This window comes from Pyxicephalus adspersus, chromosome 12, assembly GCF_032062135.1.
Source record: "Pyxicephalus adspersus chromosome 12, UCB_Pads_2.0, whole genome shotgun sequence".
In the NCBI taxonomy this organism is placed as follows: Eukaryota; Metazoa; Chordata; class Amphibia; order Anura; family Pyxicephalidae; genus Pyxicephalus; species Pyxicephalus adspersus.
Genome location: NC_092869.1, coordinates 8550057 through 8571301, shown reverse-complemented (window position 1 = coordinate 8571301; position 21245 = coordinate 8550057). Strand labels below are relative to the sequence as shown.

Here is a 21245-nt window from a genome sequence, read left to right as displayed (position 1 = left end):
AGTGAAAAAAACCTCTACTGATTGATAGCTAAGCGCCATCACCTGCCAACTCTTTGTCAAGTGAAAGAACTTGAACAGGTTGATAGCAAGGCCACACCACCTGCCAACTCTTTGTCCAATCAAATAATCCTATCTGCTTGATAGGTAAGCTCCACTACCTGCTAAGCTCTACCATCTACCACCCCCTTGTCCAATGATAATGCCTGGTCACCGGGGCAATCCCGTTGGTCCTTGGAATGCCAGTTCTTGGATATGAAGTCACGGAAAGTCAGACCCCTATAAAAAGTGAAACCTAATCATAGAGGGCCAGAGAAGAAGGGTTCTGGGGTAATAAGGGTAACATCAAGTGATGATATTGCATCACAGCATAGAAGATGTCTATTGATTGACCCCAATCTCATTGTTAAATCCCTTCCATTTTTGCAGATTGCTTTCCATACAGAGCTTTCTTGGTTTTATATTAAATTTTCAGAATTATAACGTGACCTATGTACTTAACACATTTATACATCAGCGTGTGGAGTCTGTGTTTACCCGCAGCACTGAAAACAACGTATTTTGTATTTTCTTACCGTGAGAACCTCAGTCTAACTAAACATTACCTCGGTCTGATCTGGTTGTCTGCAAACTTGTTTTTCTTCTGTCATTCACCTTTGGAATAATTACCGTACATGAAAATGCAATGACTTCTGGCGAGTCAATGTGAGCTACAGATTGCAAAATTGTTTTTTTCTGCAAATTTTGGAAATCTGTGTATCATCAGGACCGGACTTTAGTCTGAGGTCCTGACGATGTCATCTGAGTTTGTGTAAGCTGAATAGTTCAGATCCGGTATTGGTTACTGTGAACATAGGGGGAAATGATTGCTTGAGAAGGCACCATCACCTTGCCCAAGAAGATCAAAGCATCTCAGCAATGCCCTACTGCACTCAATGGAGAATAAAGGTGTCACTTTCTTGGTCACATGACCATGCCCATGCCTAGCAAGTAAATGCTGTCACATAGAGGAGATCACATGATCCATACAACCATTAAAGAATAGGGATCCTTTTCCATTTTCACTCAAAGTTTACTTCAATATATCACAAAGCTCAAGACAAAAAAAAATATTGTTTTTATGTCTCAATTATACTTTCCTTTCCTCTGTTTTTGTAAAATTATCTGATGAGATTGTTCCCATAAATACCTTCATAGAGAACATAATATATTTAAGGTCTGTGGCTACAACTCATGCTCCATTCAGAAAGCCTTCCTTTGTGGCCACCCCATTATGATGGGCAGGGCTGAGACTTCAAATGTAAACACCTACATCCATGATACACAATGCAAAGAATCATGGGACATGGAGCATTCTTATGGGAAAGAATGGACGGGCTGCCATTACAGGAGGACAAGGGCCTGTACCCAAGCCCCAATTAAAAGAACTTTACTTTTGCAGTGATGGAACGTGGGCATAGGGGAGGAATTCCAGGAGGATTACCTAGTATGGGGCACAGACATTTCTAATGATGACCCTGGCCCTAAATATGTATATACAATGATTAATGATGCACAGATATAGGGTTCAAAAACACTTGACCCCATTGAACTTTCAGCTGAAGCAGCTCAATACATTCCAGGTAAATCTTTGAAAATGCCAGGTAAAATCTAACAGTTCACTGTCTTTGAAAAGCAGCTACAGCATAAGTAAAGAAGGCCTGTACCCTGCCAGCATGCTGCAAAAAAGGACCATTGATCTTTGTGAGAAAGCAGTGATCTCTCTGCAGAGATCAGGCATGCCCTGAGTCAGACCTATACCAAAGCTGATAGCAGCATGCTCCCTGCTGATTGGAGATCTTTAGCTCTGACTCATCAGGGGGCATGTCAAACCTTAGCAGAGAGACCACTGCTTTTACACTAGGAGCAAGGGCCCTTTTTTGCAGTATGCAGGCCGAGAACACATTTTTCTACATTTCAGGCTGTGGCTGCTTTGTAGAAAAACTTTGGACATTTGTTTTTCACCCAGAAAGTATTTACATCACACTGATCTCTTTTAAATATAAAAGAATAGTGAAGTCTCTCCACCATGATGACATCACAGAACAGCTGCAGATGTTCAACAAATGAATGATCCCGGTCTATGTCAGTTCATTCACCTTCTGCTCACTCATTGGTTCCCAGGCTGCAGAAACAGCAGTTTATGTGCTACCGCCAGCTTATTTTTCTCCTGCTTGCTGTGAACTGAACCGACCAAAACTGGAATTTCACCACAAATCATGTGACCAGGTAAAAAATGTGCAAACTATGGAAAAATGATTCATATAGAACTCTCGGGACAGAATGTGCAACAAGATGGATTTAAGAACAAACAGGAAGCTGTGAAGAAATCAGGATCTTTTCTAAAATGTTTCACCCAAGATTCACCCAACATTTACCCAAATTCAGTTTTTTTCTTACTGGATTCACACCTTTTTAAGTTATCTCCAGTGTGAATGTTGTGAATGTTGGGTGAAAACATTTTAAAATGTTTTATAACCCCAAAACAATATCCTAAATTTTTTTAGACTTTTTCCTTCATTTCTATCTTAATATTTAGTAACAAATCTGTCTGTGGACTGCAGAACCCCTCCCCATGTTTTAGAGATGAGGGAAGGTCAGACGTAATGTAGTTCTAACACACCAGGGTGACAACCCTTGTCAACTGTTTTGAATCCTTAAAAAAAACAAGTTGTCACCCTATGACAGGAAGTATGTTAGGGTGTTAGAATGCCTTAACCTCCCCTCATCTCTATCAGATAGGGGTGGTGTTCTGTAGGAGAACTTAGGCTGGGCTGATAATGATGTTTGAGATTTCAGTGCAGCATTGTAAGAATGTTAAGGGTCTGCTGGATTTTTAGCAGGGTTTATGGTTATTTTTAAAGAACATGCCTATTTTTTTCATTGGTTTTGGAAAGCTGTAGGCCTGCTGTCAATCAAAACGCTGGGGACATTTTTCATTGGATAGTGGTTGTCAAGGGAGGGACCGCCCTGACACCAGAAGCCAATAAAACTCTGTGTGACCTTCTTACTAATATCTGTTCTGCACTGTCTTCTTCACAGTCCTGATGAAGTGAGATTGTTTACCCTGAAACGCGTCAGCATTCATTATTTTTACCTGAATTAGGAATTTCCTTGGTCGTCGCCTACAGGTTGACTCTTTTATTTTTTTACGTTATTCTCAGAAATCAAAATTTGTCTAAATATTGAATTATTTTCCACAAAAAAGTATATGAACATTCCATAACTAAATTCTCAAATCCGCAATATATGAAATCTGAAGCTTTCATTTAGACAATTTCAGCCATGAATGTCCCTTTCTGTTGTGGGGTGACAACGCTTTCTCCTAATTCTGCTCCTGTGTTGTCACACAAGCTTCTCAAAGACAATGACTACAAGTGTCTATTTCAATACATATTAGGCAGGCACAATTTGCTGTTGTCACCACCAGAAAGTTCATAAAGTCCTGAAGTGGCTGCAAATTACCAGTGAGGGATCAGCAGCACCGAGATGGGACAAAGGATGGAAAAAAAATGTTTTTAAAGTTTAAAAACTTTTTGGAGATGTAACAAACTAGATTAACCCTTTCCTTTTCAATCAAAATTAGGCCGTTAAACAGCAATCACGGCATATGGCACGTTACCGGATATCAATAAATGACAGTTTTTGTTAATTTTACAGTAACAAATTATTGCTATGTCTTTTATATTGTATTTGTGTTAGTTTTTAGCCTTGATTGTGCAAAAAAAAAATCTGATTAAATATTGTATTGTGCAAACTGCAGCGAGCTTAAACCACGTTGCCCTCATTCCTCTCTGCTACTTCTGCTATTGCAAGTTTGCCGAGCAGATGCCAACTAAGCAAAAAAAACAAATTGTCCCCTTTAAGTATGCTTTAAAAAAAATGATCAGATGCCGCTTTTAGATCTGCGTTATTCGTTCGTTATTTTGAACGAGCTTTGCTGTGATCCAACTTCAGCAGCTCAGCCACAGCAGCTGTCTCAGAGCTGAAAGAACTTTACCAGCTGCCTCTTTAAACAGAAAACACACCCACCAAGAAGCTGATTGGCTGGAAAGGGCCTGCCTGGTAACAGCATGCTTTAAATAAAATTCTTGTAAATCACTAGACAAACTTTCCAGAAATGAACAAGGAAGCAAAGAATAAAGGGGCGGGTCACATTAGGGAGGGTGTGGTTCTGTAACCCCGCCCACAAAGCAAGCAAGTAAACAGCACAATTCTGATGAATACATTTCTTAGAATTAGTTGAAGCATTGCCAAATCTTGTATGTGCATGTGTTTATATATAAAGTGTATGTATATATATCTATACATAATATTTTGTTTTTTTTTCATTTCTTTATATTTTTGTATTATATCAATAAACTTACACTTACACATATATATAGTTTTTTGTTTGACATTTTTTTGCATTGCTTTATAAAATTTTTTTTAATATATTTTATTAATTATACATATATATGTATATTTATATAGTGCTACACAGCTGCATATCAGTGCAGGACTAAGTAGGAAGGCTTACCAAGTAGGTTCTGTATTTCGGGGGATCTTCATTGACAGTGTGGGCACTCTGGGGTGGTCTGTTATAAATGGGGGTCTGCAGTAGGGGTTTGTTACTCTGGGGGGGTCTGCACTGAGGGTTGCCTATAACTACGTGGTTTGAGCTGTGCTGCAAGTAGATGGGATGCAAAGCTACAACAAAGGGGGAATTTTTTTTTGTATAGGGCACTATATTGGATTGGCTGTTTAAACCCTCCTGTCGTAGGCTGCAGTGTCTGTTGGGGGGAGCATTAGATACACATAAAGGAAGGTTTGGCTGACCTAATGGTGGTAAAGGAGGGTCATTATCTACCTCCAATAATTAGTGCAGGCTTGTGCACTCTTTTGCAGCCCAGCCAATAAATATGTAGTACCAGGCTGCCTGTACCTAAGCACTTGAATAGAAACCTACATCAAAAGCACCATCTGTTCCAGTCTATAGAACATTGGTAATCAGATGTGGAAGGCCAGCACCATATTTATACTGGCTGGGTTGCATAGAGCACTGAACTGAGATTATGTAGGCACAGATCTACAGATTTTGGGTGGGGTACGTGCCCAGCTAAGCATATGAACAGAACCAGGCCAATTTATTTTAACAAAGCCTTGCTTGTACTTCAAACTCTCCATCATCTATGGTGGACGGATCGTTTCGACTTGAAGGCTACCCCAAGCATTGCTGACAGTACGAAACCTCCGTGAGGTCTGTAGGTGAAGTTTAACTATAATGATAATATTTTAGACCGGAAACATAATGAATTTTCGTTTTTCACCAGGCAGTCTTAGATTTGCATAATTGGTATTCCCCCAGAGTTTCATAAGCACCAGGTGGTTTGCAGTGAGGGAGGGGAACGCAGTTGGTCCCCATGGGAGGACTACAATAAATAAATAGGAGACACACACAATTTCATGCAACAATTGTGCCATGTGTGAATTTAAAGGGAAACTGTCATGTGTTTATTTTAGGGTATTTTTACAAGTTTTAATTAAAAAAAATATATATAATTATATAATTAGGAAACCCATATTATATAAACCAGAATCTGCATACCGATATTTATCATTGAATGACCCCAAATAAGATCTGGCTAAGATTGCTGACCTCCCCTTCTATGAATGCTGGTTGTCTGGCTTTAATGCTGATAAAACAGTGACTTAATATTGACAGTTTCTTCTCCAATACTCCATGGTTTGTCCTGACTTGTCTTCATTGTTACTTGTGCTGGACAGGTTGGTCAACATTAGTGTTCGGAAAGCTCCGGTCGGAACCGATTCAGACTTGGATCAGAGCTATTCCAACGTCTGAATTGGTGCAATCTGAGTTCCAATCTGAGATTTATATACCTGTCATCAATAGGTGTACTGGAGCGCTGGATGATGATGGTTCTTATCTGATGACCGCTGTCAGATCACCAGCCAAATCATTTGGCGAACAATAACAACTGTCATCGTCCGGTGGCTGGGTTGGCTAAGATAACTTTCTCAACTTTTTTAACACGGGGTTACCCCTGGAAAAACCTCAAGGAACCCCATCTATAATTACTATATTCACTGCTCTCATTATATTAGCCTGGTGGTCAGAGGGACGAATGCCTCTTACATTGCTGCCCAGTGGGAAGAATGTCACCCTTCAGCTACGTACACACTTCCAATGGTTTTCGCCTGATAATCGGCTCAGGGCTGATATCAGACGACAATCTGAAGTGTGTACAGCGCACGTCGTTTATCGTCCGAACGACCGTCCTGGCGGATTCACAGACGATGAACGACGAACGATCGCAATGCAAGTGAAGAGGGAGAGCGTGCATGGGTGGTGCCGTTCTGTCACTCTCCCCCTCCCCTCTGCATAGAGCAGATCGGCCCTGTATGTACAGCATCATTCATGTATTGTGGAGTGCTTTGTCGTTTGGAAAGGATCATGAAAGATCCTTTCCAAGTACTATAGATGCAAGTGTGTATGTGGCTTTACCGATAGCCAAAAAGATAATTGGTATCAATTAAACTGATCTGAGAGTTCATTGTTCGAGGAACCCCTAGCAACTTCTGGAGAAACCACCTAGGGCTCCAGAGGTTGAGAAACCCTGGGCTAAACCCTAACACTTATTCTTGGGTGCAAACCCAGTTATTACCCAGATATTATCTTTTTTGGACATAATCATTGAGCTGCGCATAACCTAAAAAAGGTACATAGCAGGGAACCAACAGGCCCACCCACAACAGGCCCGGCTGTAGGCAAAACCGACAGGCTTGCCCACTTTAAAAGCAGAGAATCAGAACCCCCAACCAGGCAAGCTAGTTCAGCTAGTTCAGCAATGGCAGTTTACATAATCTTTTAGGAAAGGTCCATTTTAAGTATTATTACTTAAAGGAAAACTATAATTTTTTTTGCTGGATATTTAAAAACTTTTTTCGAATATGGCAAGGATGTACAAGACCCTTGGTATTCCCACTGGGTAGATTTCTTAATTGGTCCTGGTGACCATTGTTGCCAGTAATGGAATCATTAAGATTTTAGAGTTGTCACCAGAGCAAGAGGTAAGGGGAAACTTTTCCAAAAAAGTTTGGTTATACATCCACTTGAAGGTGGATAGATGAAGAACCTGTTTAAAAAATGGGAGGTTTAAGAGACAAACTTATATGGGGACAAGACGAACTTGAATATCCGTTTAGGTATTTTGACCCTGCCATATGTTATATTCTAGCACAAAGTGTCATTTGAGGTTCCTCATTATATTTGGAAATTATTTGGGGAGGAGATATTATTGATAATGAAATGTTTAGACTCCTGAGGGGTTTCATCCACTCACTGAGCCCCAGAGATAGAAAAACAGCTGTGCAAACATGTTTTCAACAGAAATTTCCTCCGTAGGCGTTATAAATTGAATTATGAGAGGTGTGGAACAAAGCTATTTTTTACATTGCTCTCATATCTTAGGGGCATAAGAGTTCATAATATGCAGTTTTTATATTTACTGAGGGAAAGTTAATATATTGTATTTTTAGTCTTGCATTTGAAAAATACAGTATATGCTCTTTTTAAAGTAAATCTAATAGATTCAACATAAGAATAGTGCTGAAGTGCCTTGAACTGATGATGCATTGAAAGACCTGTGCCAATCTTTAAAGCAGGCTTTCAAAAAATTCAATTCTTATCACCTTCTTTCTGCCTCCTTCCTGCAACAAATTTGTAATTGAAATAACCTTTTCATCACAGTGATCCTTCTGACTTCCACATTCCTCAACAAAGATGGCATCCCCTGGGGATTATACCCTTGGATGTCCTTCTGTTGGTGAGCTGGTGTCCATCCACACAGCCTGGGATGTATTATAATGTTCTCGGAGGCTTTAGGACAGTTAGATGACCCTGAACATGCACAGTAGTCAAACATTAGGAGGCTGGGTGGGTAACAAAAATAAACCAATATCACTATGGTCTTGCCCACCCCTCACGCAGTAGCACTTCATTGGCTTTTATAGGTCTTATCCAACTGCCTTAGAAAACAGCCCATAGAAGTCTTTCAGATTTTAATTGGAGGCAGGAGAACTTGTGTTGTTGGATCTTGGTAGGTAGAAAAAATATTTGTTGGCAAAAGTATATATTGTAGTGATTATACACAGAAAGTAAATGTAACACATAAGATATTCATACAAATCTGCAATGCATTTAAGTTAAATTGCTTGTCCAGTCCCTATATATCTTGGTCTGATCTTCCCTCATCTCTATTTACTAGACAATACATTTTTAACAGTATGATAATATGAGAGTATGGAGTCATTGGTCTTATAGGTTCCAACGCGTTTCACCTTATTGGCTTCCTCAGGGGAAAGTGTTACTCAAAGGATGAGCTGTAAAAGAGTTTTAAGGGGGAATAAATGGTCCGCTAAACTAATGTTCAGATAGAACCCATTATGTCATGAAATCTATTAAAAAGGGAGTAAGTTCAAATGTTGGAATTTTGGGAGCCTGAGTATCAAAGTTTCAGGATTGTGTGTCCCAGACTAGAAGTTAAAGTAGATGCTGAGCCCGCCTGAAAAGGCTGGGTCTCTGTGTTGGATTAGGGCAGTGCTGCGACCTTATTGGCTTAAAAACCTGGTTTGCAGTAAGGCTGTGTCCGGGGCCTAGAGGGGTTGGTTTTAATACGCTTTAAACAATTTATTCCTTTTATTATAGATGGCTGAACCGAGCAACAGAAGAAAGAAGTGCAGGTAGGTACATGTAAAGGATGGGTTAGGCACATAGGGTAGAAGTAACTATTACATGTACAAATTTCTCCAAGAAAATGCCATAGAAAAGGCAGAAAAAATGTGCAATACCTTTATGTAGAAGAAAAGATATATTGACAACTGTATCCGTTTTTTTTATTACTAGAAGCTAAATGGCACATTACTAGGAAAAAATATGAATGACATTCTATATGCAAACAATTTATTGAGAGGTATGTCCCTATGTTCAGAATAGTCACTAATCAATTGTTCATAAGAACTATAGGCTTGGATAATAACATGCGGTAGTACACATTGATGCAGCTGGGCATGCAAAACTAAAGCAAACAGTCAGACAAATGAGGCATAAAAAATGATGATAAAATTCAAATGGACTGGAAAAATGCAAACATCCCGTACATTCATACTTTCCTAGTGCAGTTCATTCAGACATGGGAACAATAAATGGACTTCAAATCATGTGAACTCTAGGGAACTCAAAGGAGATAACACGGAGGAACATCAATGGAAACACATCAGGCTTCTTTTAGTAACTTAATTATATATTGGATGTCCTATCTCTAGTGCTGAATTGAAATAAATATATCAATAACCTCCCCTCCCTTATCACTCAGGCCAACCAAAGAAACCAATCTGAGGACACATTTTTTCCATTTTTTTTTGGAACAATTTCATTGCACAGAAACAATGCAACCCTATGAATACTTTTTTTTTATAATAAAAGCCACCATTGAGGAAAAAGCCAAATGATTATAAACACATAAAGGGACACTTTTTACCTATTTTTTTACTTGCAATGTGCTTTTAAACACTGACCCCACAGACACCCCAGATCATAACACTGCCCCTTCAGGCACTCTGGAGCTTAACACTGCTCCCACAGGCTTGGGGTCTTTTTTGGCCCAGCAATAAATAATCCTATGTTGGTAAAATAAATGACTTGGAAACAGGGTTCAGGTTAATTATTTTTTTAAAAATTTGCCTAGAGTTCAGCTTTAATCGACCTATAATATAAAGTATCAAATGATTAAACAGAATTCAAAAGCCTTAAACACACATAAACGGTCCATGTATTTCATAATGTTCGTATATCTATGAAAAAATGTTGTCCACCTGCCATTTTGGCACATACCATGCACTCATTGCCAATAGAAGCTGAATATTACAATAGAGCGCTCTCCCTTCTGTACAACTACAGTCATTAGTAGTTGTTTTGCTGCACTGTTTTCCAGACCATGCTATTGGAGCGGTGTGATAAATACTGGTCTTATCTCTCTGTGCCTTTGAAGTCTCCCAGGAATTTAGGAGCCTCTGTCAGAATAACTCTCAATGTGATCCTCACGTGTTATTCCACTGTTTATCTGCAAGGACATGGACTCTACTGTTATTTTTTTATGTTTTAACCAATGACAGAAGCCCTAAGGAAAAGAAAAACGATACACATTCTAAACATTTGATACAGTTAATATTTAACAATGAGAAAGTTATTTACATGTTGTGTCTCTGATTTATGAAGGACAACCAACACTGTTAAAGAGACCTTGTAATCTCACCACATGAAATGTCTGGAGTTTGAAACTGCATAAGGAAGAATGAGCATAGTACTTATTGAGTCAATAAATTTATAGAATGCCCTGCTGAACCAAACTATTGCTAAGTTGAAGAGTTACAAACTTCATAATCTTGACATTTCAACATTTTGAGGTGTGTTGAAGGCCTGTGTCTCCCAGTTGCCATCTATTGCTTCCCTTGGCCATGCCATGCCAGTGATATAGAAAGAGGAAGGGAGAAAAAGTAGCTAAGAATATCTACTATCTCATTGAGGTCAAACCTAACAAAATTCTATAGTAGCAGTTGTTAGAAAAAGGACAGAGGGATTGAGGTCCAAAAGAGGGGCTGTCCTTCCAAACAAAGAGAGCAGGAGGAACAAAGATATACCACCACCATAAGATCAAACCACCGGTATCAACTAGGAACTAGTTGTAGTCCGGCAAATATATACAATAAACTATACAACCAGTTATACTGTAAGGGTCAAATTATTGAGCTTAGGTGAATACTGTAAAGGGTAATGATAATTCTACAGCTAAGGTTCCAAGCAGGTCTATAAAGACATGGTTGGATGGGAACGTGGTTTAGGAATTTGAATTCTCTACATCAGTGATTCTCAACCTTTTTTACAAGGGTAATCCATTAAAAAATTTTCAAAGTCTTCAAGTAACCTCTTCTATAATTACAATATCCACAATTCACAGTACACTGGCCATGTGGTGGTCAATGGGAAATATGACTCTACATGGGGCCACTGGCCGTTGGGATACCTGCCACCCATACAGATACTATTGGTATGTGTTAAACTGACCTGAGAATCACAAACTGCTCATTGCTCAAGGAACCCCTAGCAACCCATGTAGGAACCCTTGTTGAGAAACCCTGCCCTACATAAATCCTTGACATTCACTTTACTGAATACTTTTTGGATAAAATGGAATTCTATTTGCCAGCCTGGTAGTCTTCAACATCAGTACCTGGGACTCTCTTGGCTAAATGAGCACAAATCTGCACACGCAAGGGTGAGCTTAATTTTAATTCCCATGGTCTTGAAAAAAGATGTCCAGCAGGTGCATAGATGTGTGATGGTCAAGTGTCTACACATGTTTGGCCATAATGCAAACTTGTTGACCTACTTTAGGTCTAGCAGAATGAGGTCTGGCCATTATAAGCAATAATTGCCCAGAATTGCAATAAAAAAATGTGTATTTCCAGTTCATAGCCTCAGTCCGCATGAAACAAGGAGAAGTCCTGATTTGGTGAGTTCATGTTACCCCCAGCAATCCCAAAGAAGGATTACCACATAATGGGCCTAATTTATTAAAGCTCTTTAAGACAGGGCAAGATTATAGGAGTATCATAGGAGAACCTGTTTCACCCAGCAAACTTAAAATTAATTACTAAAAACAACATTTGGAATTATCTGGCAAAGGTTTCAGTCTTGGGGCAGATCCATGCTAGGTTTAGATTTGCCCCAAGACCCCAAGTTTTGAATCTCCTGTCTTGAAGAGCTTTATTAAATTAGGTCCAATGAGAGAATCTCGGTTTGAGAGAACGATCAACGATCAACGAGATGTGGCTTAACGCTGACCTACAGTCTAATCATAAGCTGAAATGTTTACTGGAAACAGAAAGTGGGGCAAACCACTATTTCGTAATTTGACCATATCCAAGAATAGAAAAATGACTGCAGTATTCAGCAAATGGTAATTATAGGATGACAGTACTGATTTAATACGTACTAATAAGCACGTCCAGCTATACTGGTGGTGTAATTATTTATTTATGGAGAAGTGTGTGCAACTAAATCAAATTCTAATTTAATCAGCCTCATACATCCACCCATCCTAATAGGTGTGATGATTTCAGTGTACTTTTCATTTCTGTATCTATGCCCATGAAGACTTGGATACTAATAATGAACTGGTTTAACAAGCCATCATAGTCTTGATCATTATTATCAGGCAACAATACTAGGGGCAATTAATACAACAGCAGTCCAACACATCCAACTGTAAACCTTTGGGTATTGCAAGTAAAAAGAGAGCATCTCCATTGGCCAGGTAACAGTAGTTACCATTAAAAAGAGTAGGGTTGGGTGGAACACTGCCGAAAAATAGTAATATTCTTGCCAGTAGGATAGTGCAGATTACACAGAAAAGTTTGTCTGGAGCTTATGTTTCAGTGGCCCTATGTAGGAGAAAGCATGTAGAAGCTGTTCACATTCCTTCCCTTACTCATTGACCATTGACGTCATCTATCATATTGTTGGGTCAGTAGAAAGGTCTGGAAGATAGAAAGGGCCCTGGTAGCCTCAAAAACCTGAGGCTAGACGTTATCTTTTTTAATCTATCTATCTACCAACTTTCTAGATTAAGACCAGATTTGTATAACAGAATATGCGGTTTAAGCTGACTCTATGCAGAGACCTATTTTTGGCTGAAAGTGGCCTTGTAGGACATCCAAGAGAAGAGCTGCAGTTGATGTGATTGTATTATCAAGATATTTTTTTGTAAGTTTTAAAGGATTGAGTTGGTTTTAAATGCCCCCTATTGGTTTAAATGCTTCCTCATCTTGTACTTGTATGGGGCACAAATACTAACCCCTAAAGATGATCATAGTGTTTATACCTGGGGCAAACCCATATGTAACCGTAAACCAAAGGTAACTCTAGTGCAAAGGAAAACCCTTTATTAATATCAATGCCAATAGTTGTGGACTGGGATGTCCAACTTGTTTATATATTGGGTATGGTTAGGTCACTCCCAAACCTTTGCTCTCATATTATGTACTCAGACTTTGGATTATGCTTTGCAGTGCTACACAACAAATGAAATATTTTTGTTCTTCCCACAATGTTTGAATCTTTTGACTGGATGAAAACAATGCATTTTATGTCCTTTATAAGCAGGGGTCTGAGCAAATGCGATGCGATACAGAGCTCCCTCTACTGGAAGCATAGTTAATGGTTGTATTTGAAATAATAAAAAAATATGGCAAAAGAAGTGTGCAAAGTTATTAAGGCTGCATTAAAATACAAGGTATAAATTGTTATAATTTGCTCACAATTTGTACATTGCACTTGTAACTGTAAAGAAGCTGTAAATAGACGATGTGCCAAAACAGAACCTCCTTAAGGTCTGTTTGCTCATTGGTTTACTAACACACTCTCGTGTCTGCCTCTCCCTGTGCATGTGCTCTTCTAATCTCCTTTGTGAATATTTACATGTCAGGTAGATAAAGACATCACACCTTTATCCTCCAGTGTTAAACAAGGTAACATTTGGGAAGAATGTAGAGATAAAAACATGTTAAGTGCAAAGTGCATTATTTTCTTGCAGTGACTGCAGTAATCTGTGGATTTCCAGCAACATTGCAATGACATGTCCCAATGAAACATGCTGGGATTTGTAGTTTCAGTGAAGTGCCTGGAAGAGCATATATTCTTCCAATGAGTGGCATTGCATTTCTGTGGCTAGCCTTGCAGCAGTAGGTTTCCCAGTTCAAATCTTGGCCAGAACCACACCTGTGTGGAGTTTGTATATTCTCCCTACGTTTGCATGGGTTTCAACTAGGTACTATGGTTTTCTCCTGCAACCTAAAAACATGCTGGTAAGTTGATTGGTGTCCCACCAATGTGAAGTTGCGGTTGATGTGAAGGAGCTTGTACTAAATATTAGGGGCCTTTAAAAAGTTAGCATTAGGGCTCATAGATCCGTAGCTAGAAGACCATTAATGGTGATGAGTGATGCAGTAGGCAAGGGAGCCATGTCCAAGTTCTGCATTGGCATCCATTGGTCTATAGCTACACCGTCATTTATAACTTATACTGAAAACATTCATAATGTATTTTAATATATGCAACATCCTAATATATTCTCAATACAATGTGGTGATGTGCCATCTTACCATCATAGATTCTTGACCATTGCTCTTTGAGGCTCATTGAAGAATATGGCCACCCACCCCTTATGATACCCATTAAAGCCCAACTCCAGCAAAATTTTTGTTGTTTAGAGAGTGGAGACCTCAGAATACAAAGAGAAGAATGCAGTCTATCTATTTAGTGGAGAGGAAGATTTTACTGATAATGCAGCCCATGCATATACTGGAGATACAGTGACAATACTGCTGATGAAGTCTATTAATTCACTAGAGATTATTGGAATGAGAATGAAGCCTATCCATTTACTGAAGACCAGTGATTTCACTGTAAAGAAATCCTATCCATTCATCAGAGATCATTGACATTACCAAGAATGCAGCTTATCCATTCACTGGAAACTAGTGACATTCCTAATAGGGAAGCCCAACCATTCACTAAATACCATTGATACCACTGAAAAAATACCCTATCCATTCACCAGAAACTAGTGACACCCCCTTAAAGGATACCTAACTATTCTCTAAAAAACAAAAGAGCATTGACATAAAGGAAAATGGAGCCTATCTGTTCACTGGAGACCAGTTTCATCCTTATAAAGGAAGTTATCTATTCATCAGAGATTTCAGGCTATTCATTCACTGGATTCTCAAAACTTCAATGTAGCCAATCTACTAATTAGAGGTAAAGGCATCACTGAGGGGGTAGGCTTTCTGCTTAACGAAAACCAGTGAAATCACTAAGAATGTCCATTGTCATCAACTGAGCATCAGTTGATCCTATCAGCGTCAATGGGAATTTAGCCCATCCATTTACTAAAGATGTATGATATTACTGAGACTGCAGCCTATTCATTTTTTATTTACCAACATCAATGGCATTCAGTCTATCCATTTACTAGAAACAGGTGACTTCACCTAGAATGCAGCCTATCTATTTATTTGAGAATGGTGACATCACTAAGGCTGTAGCCTATCTATGCACTGGAACCTTATGACATCACTGCAATATCCAATAGAAATATGAACAATTTATACACTTTCTATTAATGAAAACTAGATCCATCCTCATCTCCGGGAACTTACACCGTATAACCACATTTTAATCTGCAATTTATAAAATATTATAATATATCTCTATTTTATTTATACAAAAATACTTTCTTTATTTCCATATTCCTAAATGCAGTCAAAATTTTCTAGTCATCCCTTGAAGAAATATAATGAGATGTTCTAGAAATATAATGAAGGGTCAAATTTCTGTGTTCTTTGAAATGAACAACAACACTTTGGGAATTGATCTATACTAAAAAATCAATTCTGCTGGTGGAGTGTTATTCAATAGAAAATGTCCAGAACTGCAATGTGCCATTCATGTCACAGCAAATGTCCAATTCTATACACTTCATCAATATAGTCCTGTACACAACATACTATTACGTTTATACTAGTATGTTTATCTATGTATGTATTATTTTCTTCCCTTCATTTGTGCCCTGGCCTGCATGTGTATACTGCTGTACACCTGTCTATATCAATATACGAATGTACTCTCACCTGCATCAATATACTGCTGTATTGTCATTTAGGTCCTTATGCTTTGTTCTGTTTTCCTTCCCAATTACCTGATAATGGGGTCATTTATTACTAGTGTAGTTGGCAAGTAAATAGGATGCAGTAGGGATTTTAATAAGTGGCATGGAATAAATAATTTATTTTATTTTTGCTCTGATTTTTTATCATTATATTATCCATACTTATGTCACTAAAGCTATGTAAATATCATGATTGTCTTGGGCAAAAATCTAGCATATGTACAGTGGTCCCTTGACAACATTTACTAATCTGCCATGGCGAAGCACCAACCTACTGACCTAATGACCAACTAGGGATGGCCGAGTTTTCCCATTTCCCTTCCATGGAACTGAACTGTGTATCATCATACATTTGATGTCTGTGTGATATGTTGGTGCTATATAAATACTGTTTTTTATTATTATTATTATTATTATTAATAATAATAATAATAATAATAATAATGTTAATGCAAGGTCTCCCCAAGGCAGGAAGGGGATGGAAATCTCCCCAATGGCCATGCAGGCAGCAAAAAAATCTGTATCCTTCCTTGTTCTATTCAAAGCTAAATGTAAAAGTTGTGGTGAGATCTTCTGTTTAAATTACATTTTTTAACACATTTATAATAATAAGTCCTACAATAATGCAGAAATACCTGTGTAAAGTGTACAAAAAAGTCCCCTTGTGTAATAGGTTGTACATGCAGTATTCTGTGGGCTATTCTAAGATTTGGCATTTCAAAAATGTGAAATATTCTTTGATTAGGTTGGTAAGTACATAAACTAGTCAAAACACTGAGAACATAGTTTACATGCTTAATGTTCTTGGATATTAATCATGTTTAAGAATGAAGGACACAAAAGAAAGAAGCACGCATGTTTATTTTTTATCATTCTTAGGTCAATTGTTTCCATGGTGCATATGTATTCTATACATTTCAATGTCAAAAGCTCTGGGCTGGGACTTTTGGTGCAGAAAATGAATAGGACTGATTGAACTGGGGGTTGAACTGGGTAACTTCAACTTCTTAAAGGCCCCAGTTATCTGAATGGGCGAGGGTGCAGGGAGCTGTATTGTTGTGCTAATGGGGCCCTCACTTTATTTACCCAGGGTCATTTTGTCAAATACTGTCTTCAAGAAAAGATTCCCTTTAACATTCCCTGGTCACCCTAAGGCTACGTACACACTTTCAATGCTTCTCGTCCGATAATCGGCTCAGCTCTGATATCAGACGAGAATCTGTATTGTGTACAGCGCCCGTCGTCCATCGTCTGAATGACTGTCCTGGTGGATCCACAGATCCACTATCGTAATGGCAGTAAAGGGGGAGAGCGCACAGCGGGGTACCGCTTTGTCATTCTCCCTCTCCCCTCTCCATAGAGCAGATCGGTGATGTATGTACAGCACTCGATCCTTAGTCGTTAAAAGGACCGTGAAAGATCCTTTCCAACGTCAATTATTGCACGTGTGTACCCTGCCTAACTTCTTCATCCATCAAACGTTCATCTTCTTTCTTCTGCCCTCAACCTACCCTTGCAGGGTGACATTATTATTGGAGGTATCACTCTTCTCTCTCTCCCTTCCGCTCCCCCTCTCTTCTCTCTCTTTCTCTGTCCTGTCTTCTCTCTCCTCTCTCCCCGTCTCGCTCTTCCTCCATTCTCTCTTGCTCTGTTTCTCTTTCTCCTTTTCCTCCTTCTCTATATCCCTTATTAATATTACTAATTATTATTATCAAACTGGATTTATATAGCGCCAACATATTACGCAGCACTCTCTGCCCTGTTCTCTCTCTCTCCTCTCTCCTCCTCTCGCTCTACCTGCATTCCCTCTCCCTCCATTTCTCTATTCTCTTTCTTTATTTCTCTCTCTTTCTCTCTCTCTCTCTCTCTCTTTCTCTCTCTTTCTCTCTTCCATCTCTTCTCCACCTCTTTCTTTACCTCCTCTTCCTCTCTCTCTGTATCTCTCTCCACTCTCCCTCTCTTTCTTTCTCTCCCTCTCTCACCCCTCTGTCCCCCTCTCTACTCTCTCCCTCTTTCGCTTTACTTCCCTCATTCCCTATTTTTCTCTTTCACTTTTTGTCTCCCTAGCTTTCTTTTCCCTCCCTATCCCTCTCTCCCCTCTCCCTCTCTCTTCATTCTTATCTCCCCTCTCCTTGTCTCTTCCCCCTTATTCCTCTCTTCGCCACTATCGCCCCTCTCTCTCCTCTCCTCATCTCTCTTTTTTATCTCTGTTTCCCTCTCTCCTTTCTACCCCTCTTCTCTCCTCTTGCCCCCCCATTTCTCCCCTCTCCCTCTTGCTCCCTATTGTTTATGTATCTTCCATGGTATATTTTATGTGTGTCAGCTCAAACACTGTTAGTGGTTAAAGAGGGGAAAGCACAAACTAGCTGATCTAGGGGAACAAAAAGTATACATCCATAAAGTATACATTGTGGCATTATATAAGGACTTAGGTTAAGCGTTACGGCAATACATATATTTCCAGAAGTTTCCTTGTCAAATTTTTAAATGACATGATTTGTTTGTATTTTTTCTATATAACTCATGTGTTGTCTAGGTTTTAATTGTTTTACAAACATTTTTAAGATGTTTGTATATATGAGACAGATTTAGGACATGTTTAATGTGCACATGAAAAAAGTGCTAAAAGACTTTTAATAGGCCCATAACAAGGGACTGAATCATTGGATGAATGACGCTATTGATCATAGAAACATCATTTACAGGAGTGAAGAAAAAAGGCTTCATATTGTGTGCAAATCAGGAAATATTTTGGATAAGTACCTTTTGTACTTGTACACTTGGAGCTAGGCATAGGGGAAATAAAAGTAAAATAAATAATAAAATTTGGATTTTGTTTTATCCCTTATTCCCTTTCTATTCCATCATTGCTTTATAACACAATATAACACAATACTTTTCACGGAACAAAAATGGCTTTTGTCTCTGACCCCATTGAGGAGATTTACTTTCACTCCCCGTCCCAATGGCACCTATATGAGTAATAGGGGGAACAATTTTCAATACTCAATTTTCACTTCCAATCTAATTTTCAATGCAGTAAATCAATAAGATCCAAAGTGAATCTTAAGGGAAATCAGCAGATGATCAAACAAAAATGACCAAAATTGGGCTTCCGATATTAGCCAAATCATGTCATGTGTAGGAATGATCGATCAAATGGAGGATCCCAATCACTTTCTTTTGGAGAATGACAACTGTAAGGACACAATTTGGGATTTACAACTGATCAATTCCTTGGGGGGCAGTAAACCTGCTTGTGTGTTCTTGGCCTAAAGGTAACCTGTATAAGATATATATAGGATGCTATTTCTGACATTTCCTTCTCCAAATGCTAGTCCCCTGGCTGTCATGTTCATTCAATAGCAAGCAGATCTGAAGTCCCTACTTCTTTCTGATTCCACTTGTTTGTTCCAAAATTTTGACTATAAGAATACTGAATCCAGGAACAACCAAAAAAGCAGCATTTGGTCAGCAATGGCAGCTCTTAGCTCATGCCTCCTTTAAAGACAAAATATATTAACTTTGGCTTTGGTAAACCTTTTTCTTTAATAATTTAAATTGATTTTTTATATCTCAAAGGACACCCAAAGCACTATGGGTTTTCTAAGTAGTGGACACAGCAGTTTCTCTTTTCTAATAATAAATACCCTCAGATAAACCCTATTTAGGGAGAGTGAAGGGAGGAGCCAATGCTTTGAATTATGATAGCTTGAGTTACTGAGCTCTGTAAACAACAGGCAGAGGAAATATTGTGAAATGAGCCCAGAGCTCTATTTGCTATCTAAAAATATCTGTATAAAAATGTGAATATTAAAACTATGAATTATAATACATATTGTATATATAATATATATAATAATATATATAGTGACACGACTAGGGACTTTGTACGGTGCTGCATAATAGGTTGGCGCTATATAAATACAGTGTAATAATAATAATAATAAAATTATTAATAATTATTCATATTATGTCATTATTTCATAATTACTTCACTATGTCAGATATTTTTTTGTTTTTTTTTCTTTTATAGGAATAGGGAGTAATTTTGTATCTACTATCTAAATAGCAAAATAATCTTTTTTTTAGCTTTTCAGGTTCTCCAGTCTCCAAGGATCTGACTAAGACTGAGAACTTGTGTCACAAAGATTATTTGACTCTCATCTCATGGGAAGCAGCTGATTCAGCTACAAAGCCATGAAGAATACTCAGCACGTGAACAATTAATAGAATTCAGCTTTGGTTCAGCCATGTGAGGGACAAAGAACACATGTTTACCTTATTATTACTCCTTGTGCCAGGTATTCTGTCCTTGTGAGAAGCTTCATTCATATGTCATGCGTGGCTCTTTAAATATTGTATTAAATATTTTATTTGGCTCCTCCTAAATTACAATGTCTAATAAAGCCAATTTTCAGCAGAAACTTTGACAACTACAGGTAATGTTAGAATATTACACCAAGATTTTGAGTGTAATAAAAGAGCATAAAAAAGAAAAACAAGATTTTTAGGTATCAGAAAAAAATAGTTTATTCAATTAAATTATAAATTTACAGAAAAACAATGTAAGGGGTCACTATGACCAAGAATGAAGGACCCCTTCTCGATTTTGACCAATGTGAAGGGTCACTTCTACTCTGGCCACAAATGTAAGGGGCCTCATTTATATTGACAACCAATGTGAGGTCACTTGTACTCTGACCAACAATCTAAGGGGTTCTTGTACTCTGACCAACAATGTGGGGGGCAGTTCTACTATAACCAATAATGTCAGGGGGCTTTCCTTCATTGACTATCAATGTGAGGGGTCAAATGGGGCACAATTGTAAGGGGCCTCATCCATATTGACAATCAATGTGAGGTTCACTTCTACTCAAAGCAACAATATAAGGGTTTTCTTACACCGACCACCAATATGAGGGCTGACCTCTACCCTGACCAACAATGTTAGGGGTCTCTTTTACATTGACCATCATTGGGCCTGATTTAATAAAGCTCTCCAGGGCTGAAAAAGATACACTTTCATCAGTAAAGCTGGGTGATTCAGCAAACCAGGAATGGATTTCATAAAAGTAATTTGCTATTGATAGGCAAATGTTTTCTGGACCAGATCTGTTCTAGGCTTTCTGGATCACCCAGCTTCACAGATGAAAGTGTATCCTCTCTTTAATAAATTAGGCCCAATGTGAGGAGTCACTTTTACAGCGAAAACAAAGTTATGGTTTACTACTTACTACTTATGTAATCAATTCAAATCCTACACGGACCACTAATGTTATAGGTCATTTCCTATTCTGACCAAGAATGTAAGGGGGTCACTTCTACTTTGACCAAGAATGTAGAGGGCTTCTTTGATGTTGACCACCAATGTGAGGGGTCACCTCTACCCTGAACAACAATATAAGGGACCTCTTCTAC

At 38.5% G+C, this 21245-nt stretch overlaps 1 long non-coding RNA gene across 3 annotated transcripts in view; it reads left to right on the top strand.

The window, feature by feature from the left end:
* Positions 1 to 20329, top strand: part of LOC140341675 (uncharacterized) — a 69486-nt gene extending 49157 nt beyond the window's left edge. The window contains exons 1-3 of one of the 3 annotated variants that reach the window (XR_011922932.1): positions 268 to 2265; positions 8744 to 8778; positions 19917 to 20329. This is a non-coding gene — a long non-coding RNA (uncharacterized lncRNA). Of the gene's footprint in view, positions 1 to 267; positions 2266 to 8743; positions 8779 to 19916 lie in introns of those variants that run through there. The other 2 variants (XR_011922933.1, XR_011922934.1) reach the window with 2 other exon arrangements.
* Positions 20330 to 21245: the final 916 nt, after the last annotated feature.